Source organism: Egretta garzetta, unplaced genomic scaffold (genome assembly GCF_000687185.1).
Source record: "Egretta garzetta isolate BGI_Z169 unplaced genomic scaffold, ASM68718v1 scaffold356, whole genome shotgun sequence".
NCBI classification, from domain to species: domain Eukaryota; kingdom Metazoa; phylum Chordata; class Aves; order Pelecaniformes; family Ardeidae; genus Egretta; species Egretta garzetta.
This window is the reverse complement of record NW_009260019.1, coordinates 10,269-25,167: the sequence shown is the minus strand read 5'-3', so window position 1 is coordinate 25,167 and position 14,899 is coordinate 10,269. Positions and strand designations below refer to the sequence as shown.

General features: G+C 41.2%; 1 long non-coding RNA gene across 1 annotated transcript in view; it reads left to right on the top strand.

Annotated features, from left to right (window-relative positions):
* The window catches only part of LOC118452494, an 82,704-nt gene extending 69,987 nt beyond the window's left edge, over positions 1-12,717 (top strand). Inside the window, exons 4-7 of the long non-coding RNA XR_004842264.1 lie at positions 8,690-8,728; positions 9,717-9,879; positions 11,032-11,155; positions 12,538-12,717. This is a non-coding gene — a long non-coding RNA (uncharacterized LOC118452494). The remainder of the gene's footprint in view (positions 1-8,689; positions 8,729-9,716; positions 9,880-11,031; positions 11,156-12,537) is intronic.
* Positions 12,718-14,899: the final 2,182 nt, after the last annotated feature.

Genomic DNA, 14,899 nt, shown 5'->3' with positions numbered 1-14,899 from the left:
AAGCATCTGACCCAGGCGGCTTCCTGTAAGCCAAGTAGTGTTTGCAGAGCTTGTGTGCTGGCTGTAAATGTAAGGATTGCACAGGTAGGTGCTTGAAACTGGTGGAGAGCAAGAGAAGATTCTTTTGGACCTCAGAAAATGAAAGCTTTAAGCCATCTTAGTATTTTGTTTCATATACCCAGAATAAGCTATATCAGAGTAATCTTTTGCAAAGCCGTTCAGTCTTACAACTCAGGACATCCTTTTCCAGTGATATCCAAGTTTCTTCCCTCACTCCAGTAACTGTGTTAAAGAAATGAATATATAGGAAGAAGAGTTCAGCTCTGAACAGTGGAGGACCTCTTTTGCAACAGACTAATTCCCCTCAGTATTACTTTCTCTCCTTCTTTGCACTGTCGTTCTCTCCCCCACCAACTCTGTATGAATCTCTAGTGACACCTGAATTCTATTAGATGTCACCTATTATTAATTGTGCCTTTGTTTCAGGATGGGAAATCAGTCCCTAGATTAGCCTATATGCTCCTTTATTCTTTCTGGACACAGCTCTTCCTTACATACCCTAAAGCACCGTGCTACTACCATATGAACAGGACTCACTGGGGACCACTTCAGTACCCTGAGGAGTTTGGGATATTCTGTCTCCCCTTGCATTCCCTCATTGGATAATTAAGCAAGGAATTTCATCAGCAAAACCCAATCCTGCTATCCTAGATACAGGAAGCCAAGTGGTTTTTCTACAGTTGTACTGTATTTGTGAACTGCACCGGGGAGAGACCCGGGCCGCTAGCACAGTGGTATGGATTGACTCACATCAGCACTCTTCAGGACTAGAACCACCTGATGCGGATTGGTCAAGTCGATATGGAAGAGCATTTGGCTGAGATCTCTTCTGGGCCCTGTATGTTGTCCAAGACATACTTCCTAGTTTCTGTCTTCCTTTTCCATTCACAATGCCCCAAATAGCAGGGAGATTTTGAATGGAAGCCTGCTAAAGGCTGAAGCATTCCTGAGGTTCTCCAATAGCCACACTTTGAAGGTAGCTGAACTTGGCACCATCAGATCCCATATTGTCTGTGTAAAGTAGGCCACCCTGTTAGCTGGGCTCAGATCTTCTCTTGGGATCTTGGCTCGTTCCACAGTGGCATAGTAGTGACGTGAGCTTCAAAAACTACCATGGGACCAGTACACAGGAATAAGCGAAACTGGCAGCACACAGACTGGGATGAACCTATGCTAGGTTCCCTGGACAGCTCCCACATATTCATACACAGCCTGCTATTTATAGCCTATTATATTTAAATGTATTTTCCTACCTCTCCCACTTATGCATACATCTCTTCCATTGGAACGGAGTAAAGACATCATTTGGCAGTTTTAACTTCCAGCTACTGCTACACACCCTCATCAGCAAAGAATACCTCTTTGCAGGCTCCCATCACTACGTCACTCTGCTTATTTTTTTTCTAACAATCCAACATGTTGTCCCATTCTGCGGGCAAGCGCTCTTAATTCGAATACAGAAACAAGACACTTGCAGGTGTGACTCACGCCTTAGTCGTAATGACACTGAAGCTTAAAAGTGACAGACAGAAGCTGAGATAATTATTTTGAGTGTGAGACTGTGAAACAAATTGCTGAATCCTTAGTAGCAGTAGTTTGCTGCAGTCTTATCAAAACCCTTAAAAAAATTTGTTCTATCAAATTCGTAGGATTTTTTTAGGTGCTTTTCCCTTTTCTTTACTCACCTCCTTCTGGATTCTGTTAAAGTAGATCCTTTAGAGACTGGCCCACAGATGCATAAAACCTTTCTGTGTGAAAAAAATGTGAGTATTTGCAGGATGTGTATGATGGGAGGGGGCAGGAGGAGGGAGAGAGGTGGAGCGAAAAGAGTTTTTTGCACACACACCTGCACGTAGACCCTCATAGTTTTTTACATTAAAATTGTTTGTGGCACTGTGAGGAGCATCCATCCTCAGGGCACTTTTGACATCTCCAACTGAATTTGGGCTTGGGTATTTCTTGGGCCCTGGGTATTTCACAAGCAAGTGCTGACCGTGACCAGCAAACACGAGTTTGTTCGTTAAATGCGGCTATTGCTTCTTGCATTTTGCACAATTAGAAAACTGTGGTTAAGACAGCTAGACTGGTGTATGACACTTAAAGAGGAAATTTTTAGGGACCATCTTGCTAAAATGTCTTGGCTAAGTTATTGGCAAATTGTTGCCTAAGAGGAAGTGTTACAATGCAGAAACAATTGGTTTGTGTTTTTTCCCCCACTGCTGTAGATGAAGGTTTTTACTGTTAAAAAGAAGGATTTTTCTACTCAGGCCAATCTTTCTGTGTTTTGCCTTTTATTTAAGCTCTGATCAGTGGAAGAGATTTATGAGGGAAACAATAGCCTTATGCCTGTCGTAGGCACCCATTTCCTTCCCAGTCTCTGTTCTGCTCTTGAACAGGTAAACATTTCGATGGCATTACACTTAGCAGATGCGTTGAGACAGTCATTAACTAAGCACCGTCAAGCCAGGCAAACAGCAGATGCTGTTGAGGGATGCTAGCACAGGTACATCAGGTCAATAACATGAATTATTTAAAGTAACAGTACATAGACAAACACTTGTGCCCTAAGATTTTGTGCAAACACTTCTCCTAAAACTGTGAGAATGGGGTAACTGTGCCTCTTTTAACCTCCATGAGGGAAAAAGGCAGCCTGCCATTTCTCTCCTCAAGCCTCTGCTCTGTGGATGGTTGGTTTTTATTAACTACCTGAGCATTTCAAGCCTATGTCACATAAAGCCAGCACAACATGAGCTCAATGTCTAGAAGAGGTAAAGTGGCGTCATAGGCACTCAGGCCTTGTTATATATTTTTACAGAGGTCCCAGCAAGTCAGGCCTAAGCGAGAACAGGGCCAACTTTGCTAAAGTGTATTGATTTAAAATCTTTCATCCTAAGACCTCACTGCTGGACATCTGCTTGCTTTGTCTGTATTTTAAAACGCCTTTGCCTTTCACACTAATCTTAACAAATAGTTAAAATGGCATTGCAGTTTGCTGACTCTGAATCTACAGGAAGAAATCTAGCCCATGGTCTATTCCTGGCACAAATATTCCCATTAACACAAGATTCATTCGTACCTGAACTACTCTCTGATTCATTAAGATTTGTATTAAAAGGTGGTTTGCAGCTTGCCATACCTTCTGCTCTGTTCACAATTTTATAATATTTAACTCCAGTATGGTAATGGATGGATTATCTTCTTTTCCTTGTTTGTGTCTTTTGGAAAATTCAGGAAATAAAAATTCTGAAACAACCTATTCATAATCTCAAAATGTAGTGTAGTCCAACAATTCAGAGCCCTTTACAAAACATAACCCCACAGACAAAGCTAACATATGGTACATTATTCAGTTGCCCATTCCTTATGCACAAAGAGATTTTTTCTTTTTTTTTTTTTTTTTTTTTTTTTTTTTTTTTTTTTTTTTACTTACCAGCCGTGCTGCCTTGCTCCTCTGTGCCTTGGACTTTGTATTTCTGTGAGCAACTGTAGGCCTATACGATAAGACTTCAAGCTCTGGTTGTGTGGCAGCATTTATAGAGAAAACTTTAGGCCTCTCCTTATGTTCAAACCAATTATAATTCACATTAGGTGGGTGAGGCGGGTAAGTCATACCAGTGGGCATGTAAACTTCCTAGTGACCATATATTAGCTCATGGGTTTTAATACATTGCACTTATGCAATTCAGGCTATTTATCCAGAGGGCTGGCTGAGGTGCTTAGAAAAGTAGAGCATTTAATTGCATACCTGGAATCCAGAATTTCACATACAATGATGTGTCACTCGGAAAGGGATTTTTTTTTTGAGTCAGTATGAATTAATATCTTTTCCCAGCATGATCACCAGATGAGTATTCATGCAATAAAAATATATATTCATAATAAAATTAGCAGGGTTCCCTCCCTATGAGTGTACTCATAAGTCTGGAAAAAACCCCAAACTTTTAATTTACCTCATCGGTCCTTTTTTGGGGATCACCACAGTAATGCCTTCATGTCAGCCCCTCCTTAGAGTCTCTGTGAATTATACTAATGGTATTAATGCTGTAAATGTAATGTTAGCTACTCTTAACTTGACAAACCACTGAATGCTGAATAGCTCTGAAGAGTGGATCTCAAGTGGTAGCTCTCCCTGCACAAAGAGAAACTTTATCCTCATAAAATAAATGCTCATTTTGTAGCAGGTACAAATTACAAGTACAGCTGGAGCTTCTACGGTGGTTACTCGTCTACTTTCTGACTATAAGGACAGAACAATAAATGTTAACATACTTTGATCTGTACATACAGGACATTTTATACATACAAAGAAAATGCTTTAGTTAGCATGGCCTCACAATTTTTCTTTTTTTCAGGCAAATTCTTCATTACAAACTTCCATTTCCTTACACTTACAGAGATTTGAATAAGGTATCTTTTTCTCATTTTATTATTACTTCATCTCGCTTACCTACAGTGAGGAGAAGAGACTGAAGCAATCTCAGGAATGTTAGTGCTTACCTTGAAGAACTTGAAGGGTGGAAATTTCATAAGTTGAGAAATGGACAAGACAATATCTATGCATGAAATGAGGCAAGAGGCATGAGAAAGAGCAGAGAAATTACAGTTGATGTCTACTAGTTTGATGTCAATTCCCGAAAAATACTGAAATAGATAAACTTGTTAGCATCTAGAAGATGATTAACAGCTAGCATGGAGTTGCCAAGAAGTCAGTCAAACCCATCTAATTTTTTCCTTGACAGATCAATACACCAGAGAAGTAAGAAGCGGCAGTTATCATACATGCCGATTTTGATTTGCAGCAAGATCCCATATGGTGTTTTCATCAGCACACTTTGGAAACACTGATTACACAGGATTTCTATTAGTTAACTGCATAACATTATGAAAAAACAAATGTTGCATTGTTTCAATGGATCACTGTCAAACTGGAAGGGCATAGTGGCTGAAGCGCCATTAAAAGCTGCCTTGGAGCTTTGAAGTTTGTTAAATATGCTCTTTCTACGGTTAGTAAGGCTTCAGCTGAAGTACTATGTTAGCCCTGGGATAACCTCAGCTGGATAATGTCAAGAATACAGAGAATGCAAAGCTTAAAAAAAAAAGCAGAAGGATCAAGTTGGATCAGTCTAAAACAGAGGCAAGTGCAGAGATATGATGATGATTTTTGAAAAAGGTGAAAAGCGGTTATAGAAAGAGAAGGCCAGCTGAGGAGTCATGGTCTTAAAAACTTTAGTCTGTGATTAAAGACATTGAAGTGAAGCACAAAATAAAAATATTGGCAGTGAAAAAAAGTACTCAGCTAGACCCTCTGGGTAGGTTGTAAAAATGTGCATAATTTTTTCCATGGAGATTAAGAATGGACTGAATGCACATTTGTCAAGGATAAAATATGTGTGTGTAGTTAAGCTGTCCGTGGGGAATTTATTTTGATGTCAGAGCCGTGACACTGACACTTTTTCCGCCTGTTGCGTACTCTTGGTACTTGATGCTGAACTTTATGATGTAGAGAGGGCCTTAGTAGGGAAACTAAGTATTCTGTGTCCAGTGTTGATTCTGTCTCATTTGCCTTGCTATTGCTTCATTGCTGTGACTGACTTACGCACAGTGAATGAGCTTCACATTGTGTCCTATGGTGGAGGGTTACCAAGTTCCTGACTAATACGACACAGAAGCCTGCAGACTTCTTGCATGTCGTGTTCATCTTAAGAATGGCTCATTTCAAAGAAGCGATAGAATGTATCACACAGAAATAGAGGAATGTCAGCACTGTATCTGTCTAGTATTGCAGCAGCTGAGATTCCTGTTTCTGCCGGTATAAGCCAGTTTGCAAGAATGACTAGGAAATCCCACAGCAGTCTTTTTCAGTTATCTGGTGAAGGGAAAAATCTGTCCTACCTTTAGTCACTTGGGTACTTGTTTCATGAAAGAAGGAATTTACATAAGTGACCTGAAAATAACCACATCTTTTTCTTGTGCAGAGAAGAGCTGCCTCCTTTTAAGAATCCATTAAAGTTCATCGGTGTTTTTGTACCTTAGAGCAATGAGTTTCACATACTAATTATGAGTTGTGTAAATAACATTCTAAACATTTCCTTTCTTCATTTAAGATCCACTAGTTCTTACACTGTTGGGGTTAAAATGTACCGATGGCTTTGCTTCACTTTATCGTTCCATGCTTTGTATTCCTCTATAATATCATGTCTTTCTTACAATATGATATTGTAATCCTCTAAATTACATAATTTCAGACTTTTCAGTCTCTTTTCATGCTGATATCTTAGTTTGAATGTGTCATGCTTTCTGAAACTCACTCAATTTCTTCTGCATACTTTTTGATATAAAGGAAAAAGAATTGAACATGATGCAGCAGGAGGAATATACTATGAATAAAGTGGTGGCAATGATTTTTAGTATTTCCCAATCTATTTTTTATTACTGCAATTTTTGTTCGTTTGTTTGTTTGTTAAGCATTTGCTCATCCCACAAGACTATATTTGTTCATCCATAACAAAGGAATGGTGTCATAATGGGATGTAAAATAACAAGACCCTGGACAAGATGTTTAGCTGTGCAGATGGATAAAAATGGGCATATCTGAAATCTTGCGAAGAGAGGCTGCATAACAATCTGATGGGTGGAATCTCTAATTAGAAAGGGTAGTATTGGAGTGTATGGAATGAACTTGCAAGGGACTTGCAAATAATACGACCAGTGAACTGATAACAAGGAAAATGCTGCAATAGATGGAAAGGCAAGCAGAATCAATTGTTTGAAATGGAAGACAATATTGTTACTAGAGAGAAGCCAAACCAGTGTGAACGACTAAGGAGCAGAATTAAGGAGAACAAAAATTGGCATGGAGCACAGCAGGAAGTGGAGAGGAAGATGAAAAATTCATACATTTGAGATAAAAAAGACATAGAGAAATTAAAGATGGCCTGATAAGCAACTGTTTCACCCCGCGAATCTTTTTTTGTTGTGTAACCTTAGACCATTACAGCTACAGCAACAGTACCACTAGAATAGCATTGGTATTTTGAGAATGCTGAATTTCTCCTAAGAATTTAAAGCTCTACTTCACCTGGAACTATGGGCTTGCATCTAGGTCTGCAAATCCTTTGACTCATAGCTAGACCTTTTCTCTTTTTAGCAGGAAATCATGTAGCGCTGTACACTGGCTGTGCATAACTAGGATGTTTTAGGTAACATTCCACAATTTGCCAGCTCCTTTGGCAGTGGACCAGTGAGAGCTGAACTTCAAGTCCAGCTCTAACAGTCAGCAAAGTAGGAAACTGCCAAGGACAGAGGCTGCTCGGGAGTCAGCAAGACGCCTTCTTTCTTTGCGTCAGAGTGCTGGAAAGTCCCAACAGTTGTTACTGCTGTCAGGGGTGGCAACTACTTCAGGAGTAGGGGATGACTCTCCCAGAAGCAGTGGTTACCATCCACGCCTCCTCTCACAGCAGCCGCGCCTTTTCTCCTGGGCACTCCCCACAGCTCTACTGTGCATCTCTGTCCCTTTCCTTATTCTATATTCTTGCAGCAGAGGCAGTCAGACAGGCGCCTAGGGGTTTAGAAGGGCTGTATCTAGTTAGGAGTTCATTGTATATTCCATAGTGGATAATTGTGTCTGACACTGCCTCTGAAAGAGAATTCTTTGGAATCTGCGAGTGCCAAGGAACAGGTCATGCCCACAGTATACTGGGCCACAAGCACTGTTTCATGGCTTTGAGAAGGTTTTCTCTCCAGTGACTGGCACCACATTAACCTAAACTAACCAAACCCGTTCTGCAGAATCTAGCACTGTACACAAGTGCTGCGTCTGCAGCTCGTCTTTACTCACAGTCACACGACTTTTCTGTTTCAAATCAGGCTGAAGACATTTCTGGCCACCAGTGTGGCATCTTACTTAGCTTTGAGGCCATCCTGTTCTTGTTTTGAGTTTTCCTCTGCAATAATGCATCCAGTCAGTTTGGAATGCATGACTATGGCTAAAATAGAGTATAACCCATTTAGTTCCCAAACTAGACTGAATCTGCGAGTCTGACTGAAGTAAAGAGAGTGAACAAGATTTGAGAGGAAATCATCGAGCAAGAAACACATCAAACGAAGGGACTTTCTGAGGTTTATCTCCAAGGCAACAGATCAGCCTATATTTGCATTTTAGAGAATTAAGCGAGTCTCACTGCAGATTTAAAGGTGCGTTAAAGCATTAAAAAGCTGCCTGGTTTCTTTCCTTTTATGGATGAGACAAATGAAACTTCTCTAGCTGTACAAAGAAGGCAAATACTTTCCATCGTAAGAGAATGGTGGCTGTTGTCATTTGTAACCATGAGATAGGTGCAATAGCAGAAACCTACTATTTTGGACAGGATTTATTTTTGAAAGTCTGAAGCCACTTTTAACTGCAAAAGACAGGAAAGGACATGGATAAGTAACACGTTCATGTTTGCAGATATTATAGCTTCGATACTATGCCGTTTGTGTCCCTGGAAGCATAATAATTTCATAGGAAGAACATCCTCAACACTATCAGCTTACCTTGAACTCTTTTTTTTTTTTCTTTTCCTTTTTTTTTTTTTTTTTTTTTTTTTTAAAGCTAATGTCTGTAGTGAATAGTATCCCTATTTTATAGGTGGGGAAATCAGCAAGATGGGTGCCATGACTTGACACTGTAAGTAATCTGATATCCTAAGTCCCATCCCAGTACATTACTGTCAGCCTTTTTGTCCTATTTAATCACCTCTTTTATGATAAAAGTATTGGAATAATGTTTCCTGCTGGAAATTTTTTGAGCAAATTACCTCATCATAAATGATACTGCAGTAATTTATCCTTTGTGTTTAGCAGAATAACCCCTGTCATGACCCAGTGGCTACCCAGCGAAAGAACAGGTCACTGGTACCAAATATACCGCAATTTTTAAACTATTGCTGTTGGTATTAACAGTAACAACATTGACTGTTGCAAATTATTCTGGCTTTCTTCTTTCAATTCAATTTAAAATACTCAATAGCATTATGAGAAGCCATGAATTCTGCCGGGCTTTTTAACCTGCAATTTATGTTTTACATCTGAAATCTGGTTTCTAAGTCTCACTGTATTCAAGTGAACAGAAATACTCATTCTCTTGGCCCTCCCTATGTTCAGGTTGCTCATATTAGCACAGTTGTGCATGTGTCACTGTACAAAAATGTTTAGCACATTTCCTGTAATTTCATAGTTGGGGCTAGTTTTGAGAAACCAACTCGTTTTAACAGTTATTTCTTCTTTGTGACCTGTGACATAAGAAGGTATTGCTGTAATAGCAGAAATTGTAAGTGTACCAAGTCTCTTCCTTTGGGCAAAAGAGGGAAAAAAGCATTGCCTCAAAAACGCAAGCTATTTCAAGCTTGCTGTGTCCTTGCTTCCCTAAATAGATCTCTCTCTTCTTTGACATTCTTCTGTAAGCACACACTATTAGGTTTTATTGAAATTTTAAAATAATCAACTGGGAGCAGCTACTGATGTAAAATGAATATAGCAAAGCTATAGTGAGACTGTATAGAAGGGGGAGGTGATTTTCTTTTAAACAAAACTAATTTCAGTCACTCATACTCATTCTCCTATAGATTTCATTGTCAGTCTTTTATACTTGTTTTCCACACCCACATTTTAACAAGGACCAAGACGTGTATGTCTGGCTAGTCCAACCAGGATTACTTGTGGTGAAACAGAGGACAAAGGATACCAGATTTGGAGTCATCATCATGTTTCCTGGGTTCCTTTTGCTGGGTGACCATGTGCTCATTTTGGAAGTGCCTTTTGTACCCTTCAGGGATCCAGGTCTGTGAGTCATTAAGCAATATTGTTGATTGACTGCCTGTCCTTTTGTCTCCTGTTCTGTGAGTAGTCTAGTTTTAGGCTGCCCTTTGTTTTCCTACTCTGTGTGTTTCAAGACTTGACCGTGATCTCCGTGACCTGATGGTGCTGTCAAGTCACGCCATTCTTTTGTCCCTTTTTTTCTTGTGATTTCACACATGTGTTTCTGCATGTCATTTATTCATTTCACCCTTAATGTTTCTGTTACAAATCTTTGCGTTATGGAAGTACATCAGGTCACACAAATGAGCTAGACAAGGGAAGTACAGTGTCTCAAACAGGTGGCAAGCTATAGAGAGGATCCTGGGCTAAGTACTGTACCTGTCACACTGAAATTGCTTTTGGAGGGACTTTTCCACTGGTGATTCTGACAGAATAGCATTCCTTACCAATGAAAGTCCGTCAGTGTAAACTAGCTCACTCACTTGTTAAGGCATGAAGGGTACTCAGGTTTTTTGCTGACTTTTTAGTCACCACACTCAATGCTATGAACACTTTTGGAAGGAGGACAGCGAGATGAACCCTCTGAAATGACTGTAAATAAATCAGTGCCCTTTCATATACTATTGCTCCACTGAGCGTTATCCAATAATAACAACAGTGCTATACAGGCTTTTGTAAGAGGAGTTCCTGAATTTAGATAGCGGTAGCTTTGTTTGAGAGGGTCGACGCTGTTCTTTCACCTATGGATCTGGTTTTGGTTGAATAATGGCCTACAGTTCCTGGAAGCTCATTAAATGTCATCCATCTTGTAGGTAAAGATTGAGAGAACTAGGGGTTAAGTATGTTTTTGTAAGTGTTTGAGAGAGAATACCAAATAGTAGAATAATATGGAACCAGAATAAAATCAGTGTTTTATGGAAGATGTTGCAGGTGAGTATAGGATGATGTTCCTACCCGTCTAATAACCAAAGGTTAATTGCTGTAATTAATGTTTCCAAAATTTTAACCCTGTAGTGCATGATGGCAAGTGATGTATTAGGACCTTTCCTTTGAGGAGAACAGAACAAAACAGAAAATAAACCACCACCATGCTAAAGAAAAAAGAACATGCATAAATTTAACAGCATCTCAGTTACATTTTTGTTTATTGTTGTAAATGTTTGTTTATTATAGAGATGGAGCCAGTGACAGCAAATGTTAAAAGATAACAGACAGAAGATCCGTGAACGGGTTTAGCAGACCTGTGATATCACCAGAGGCTCCTACAGAAGGAAGTGTTCCAGCCTGGTTAACTAAGGTAACTGTTGATAACAATTGTTTGTTATTTCTGTCTCCCACTTGCACCTGTCACTGTTGCTAATTGTATTTTGCTTGGCTTTGCTTCAGTTGGTTCTGTTTGTAATCTTACATCCATATGTTGAAACATAAAGATACCATGCTTAGTTTTTAGATTGTCATGGCTGAAGTTGAACACAGCAGACAAATACAAACCAACCAAGGTAATAAAATCAGACAGATTCAACTGAAAGCTACCTCCATCTCCAAACAAGAGAAACCAAGTTTCTCCTGGTGATTAGGAGAATAGCTCACCAACATGTACTGCAAAGTCTGTACACGTAACACAAAGTACGATACATACACATATATTTGTGTGTCATGACGCATTATCTTTTAAAAGCTACAGGGCACCGAGTTATTGTCCTAGGTAGATGGTTGTCAAGTGACTGAGGCTATGGAAGAGGAAGTGGGAGAACTATCTAAATTATAAAGTTGAGAGATCAATTTCAGTAAGGCTCAATTAGTGCTACCCCAGGAATTGTAACTGGGGAAATGGGAAGACAGATAGAAGAAAGATTAAAACTTTGTGTGGAATATAAGCTGCTTCTTCTCAACTCCAATTTAAAGCAGCTTCCGGGGAATTTCATTTTTCACAGCAGTGCAAGGTAACTTTGCTGGTATCAGCAGACCACAATGAAAATTACTGGAAAAGAGTGGAATGGAGCTGGAACAAGGAATATGCTGCTGCTTTCACTGTATTTAAATAAGCAGTTGTAAAAACTCATGCCTTAAAATTCCTGAGACAAGGGAAGCCTTTTCCAATAAAGATTTTCACATTCACTGATACTATGGGAGCAGCACTGTTACAAAGCAGAAGTGATTGCAAGTGAGTACCAATAGTATTGGAATTGCGTTACTTTGGGGTTGGATCAAAACTTCACGCAGCAGTCTGGACTATAGCAGTCTTTCGCCCTCGATAGCCTGGTTGCAATCCAGTCTGCTTAGACCCTCCTGAAGTACCTAATTTCACGGAAATGAGTAGACAGCAGAGTACCATCCACCCAAGTGGCACAGCAGGCACTAATATTAGCACACAGTGATTACTGTACAGGTGTGCATTAATTACTTGTGCATTAATTGAATGACGGGTAGAGCACAGTTATGTCCAAAATGTGGACACAAAGCTCCAGAAAAATCAACCTCTAAAGGCTTCTTAGTCTAACCTAACTGGCCTTCCTTTTCTCCTACGAGAAGCCCAAATATCATCCTATTCTCCCTCTAAAAGGGGGCGAGTGGGAGGTCTGTCTGTGGCTTGTAATATTCTCTTTCACCTTGCTTGTGCATATTAGATTGTCCTGTATGCTTATACACTAACTTTATTTTTTTCATGTTTTTCTGCAGGACATTGATTTTTGCTTCCTTTATGTTTCTGTGGGGTGATGGATTTGCTACATGTCCATCGAGAAGTGCTGGCTGACAAACTTATAATGCCATAACAGAGAGTCTGAGTTGAGACTGCAGAGTTGAGATACATCAAAGAATATTGCTTTGGACCAGTTGCTAGCCTTGCTTGACCAATAGGCACCGGTGAGTACAGCTGATCTTGTCTGACTTGAACAGGTTGATTGCAGTTGCAGAAATTTTAGTCTGGCTTTAACACCCTATGGTAATAGTATGTGTGTGTTTATAAATTGCATTAGCCCTAGAATATCAGGGAATGGCTGCACACCGCCGCCAAGTACCGCAGGCTTATCTCTGCACACTTTTACAACCTATCACAAGGCCAGAGCAGTCAGGAGAATGCAAACACCTGCACAAAGGCCCTCAGTGCTTTGAGCTGTCACTCTGAACTTCCACCAACCCCCAAACTCATCCAGCCCTGCCCCAAAGCGTCCAACTGTCCCCACACGCTATCCAAACCCTGTCCCAAAGCTCCCATCAACCCTAAAACATGCTAAAGCCTGACTCACTGTCCCCAGCACTCCCAGCGGCCACCCAACAATCCCCAAGCCTTGTCTGGTAATTGCCACCAGCCCTCGCTCACCCCAGACCCTGCCCCAGGGCCGGCACCTGCGGGTGACAAACAGGATAGCCGGGGTCAGCCCGGGACACAGGGGACTCCCAAAGGCCTTTGCCACACCGAAGGCCAGGCCTGGGCGTGGGGACACCTCTCAGTTCCCCTCAGCCCGGCCCCAACGGCCCCTCGCCACCCCGTCCCTCAGTGGCCATTCGGTGAGCGGTTCCGCGCAGGCCACCGGAAAGCTCACGCAGCGTTACCGGCAGAGGTCTCGTGCAGGAGCAGTGCGGCTGCCCGTGCTACACTGCTGCCACCTCCCGCCTCCCCTCCGGTGCTGCACGTGCCCGGCACATGCACGAGGGCATGGCACCCTCCCGTGGTTACTGGCTGCCCTCTGTGGAGCATCCTTTAGCGCTGTGGCCAGTTGCGCCACACGTGCACGCTGCAGCCCGCGGCGCTTCTCGCTGCCCCCCCTGCTGATTTTAACCCAGCAGCGCAAACAACCTCGCGCAAGTGCAGTTTGGAAGGGGATGCTCTCTTCTGCCCTTCCCTGCGTCAAAGGCGGCATTGCAGCCAGCAGGTTTAGGCATGCACAATACATCCTGCCGTGCGTGTACCTAAAGAATGACAGAACTGTGAGTTAAGCATGTTTATGAGGGTTTGAGAGAATGCTGAACAGCAGAATAATACTGAATTAGAATAAAAATAACATTTATAGGCGATCGTGCAGGTAAAGATTAGGGGATGCTCCTAGTTGTGTAATAGTCAAAGCTTAACTGCTATACTTGATGTTTCTAAGAAGTTTACCCTGCAATGTGGGATGGCAAGCGATGTATTAAGACCTTTCCTTTAAGAAAAACAAAAAAGAACACAGTAAAGAGAAAACATAAATATAGGTATAAACATATCATTTACAATGCAAAGTGTATCATTTATAGCAACGGAATCGATAATAGTAAATGCTGACAAAGAGGGAAAAACAGCCGAGCAGTTTTTTCTGAGTTATGGTGACTGAATCGGATGAAATAAGGAAGCAAAAATGCAATGTAGCAGGCCCTTGGTATCACCAAGAACTCCTACAGAAGGAGGTGTTCCTACCTGGCTAGCTAGGAAAACTACTGATAACAATTGTTTGGTATTTCTGTCTCCTAAGGCCTGCACCGAGGACTAAGTGATCCTTTACTACTCTGTGGATATCATTAACTGTATCTGGCTTAGCTTTGCTTTGGTTGGTTCTGTGAGTTTTTTTAAATAATATTTGCATATGTGAAAAGGGAAAGATATAATGCCTAATTTTAGATTAATTGCTGTGGCTGAAATTGAAGAGATCAGAAAGTAAGCTGGCTGAAAAAATGAGTTGAACTGAGAGCTGTCTCTATCTCCAAACAAGAGAAAATCTGATGAGGAAGGATCATTGTTAAACAGCCATCAGATCACCCGCATCTAAAGCCATGTTATGTGTTTGTAACAAAGAGTATTATACATCCATTTATTTCAGCGTGTGATGTCATGCATCTATGAAGCATATGTTGTAAGAGCTACAAGACACCAAAGTATCATCTTAGGTACATGGTAGTCATGTGACTAGAATGGCACCACCCCTAGCGACAGGCCCCGCCCATGGAGACCACTCAGCGTGGAGAGCAGGGGCTACAGGGATGGGTCTTGCAGAACCCACCCCTGCACCCCTGCCCCCTGCCCTGCCCCAGCTAACAAAACCTTGCCGCGTAAGCCCAATACAACAGC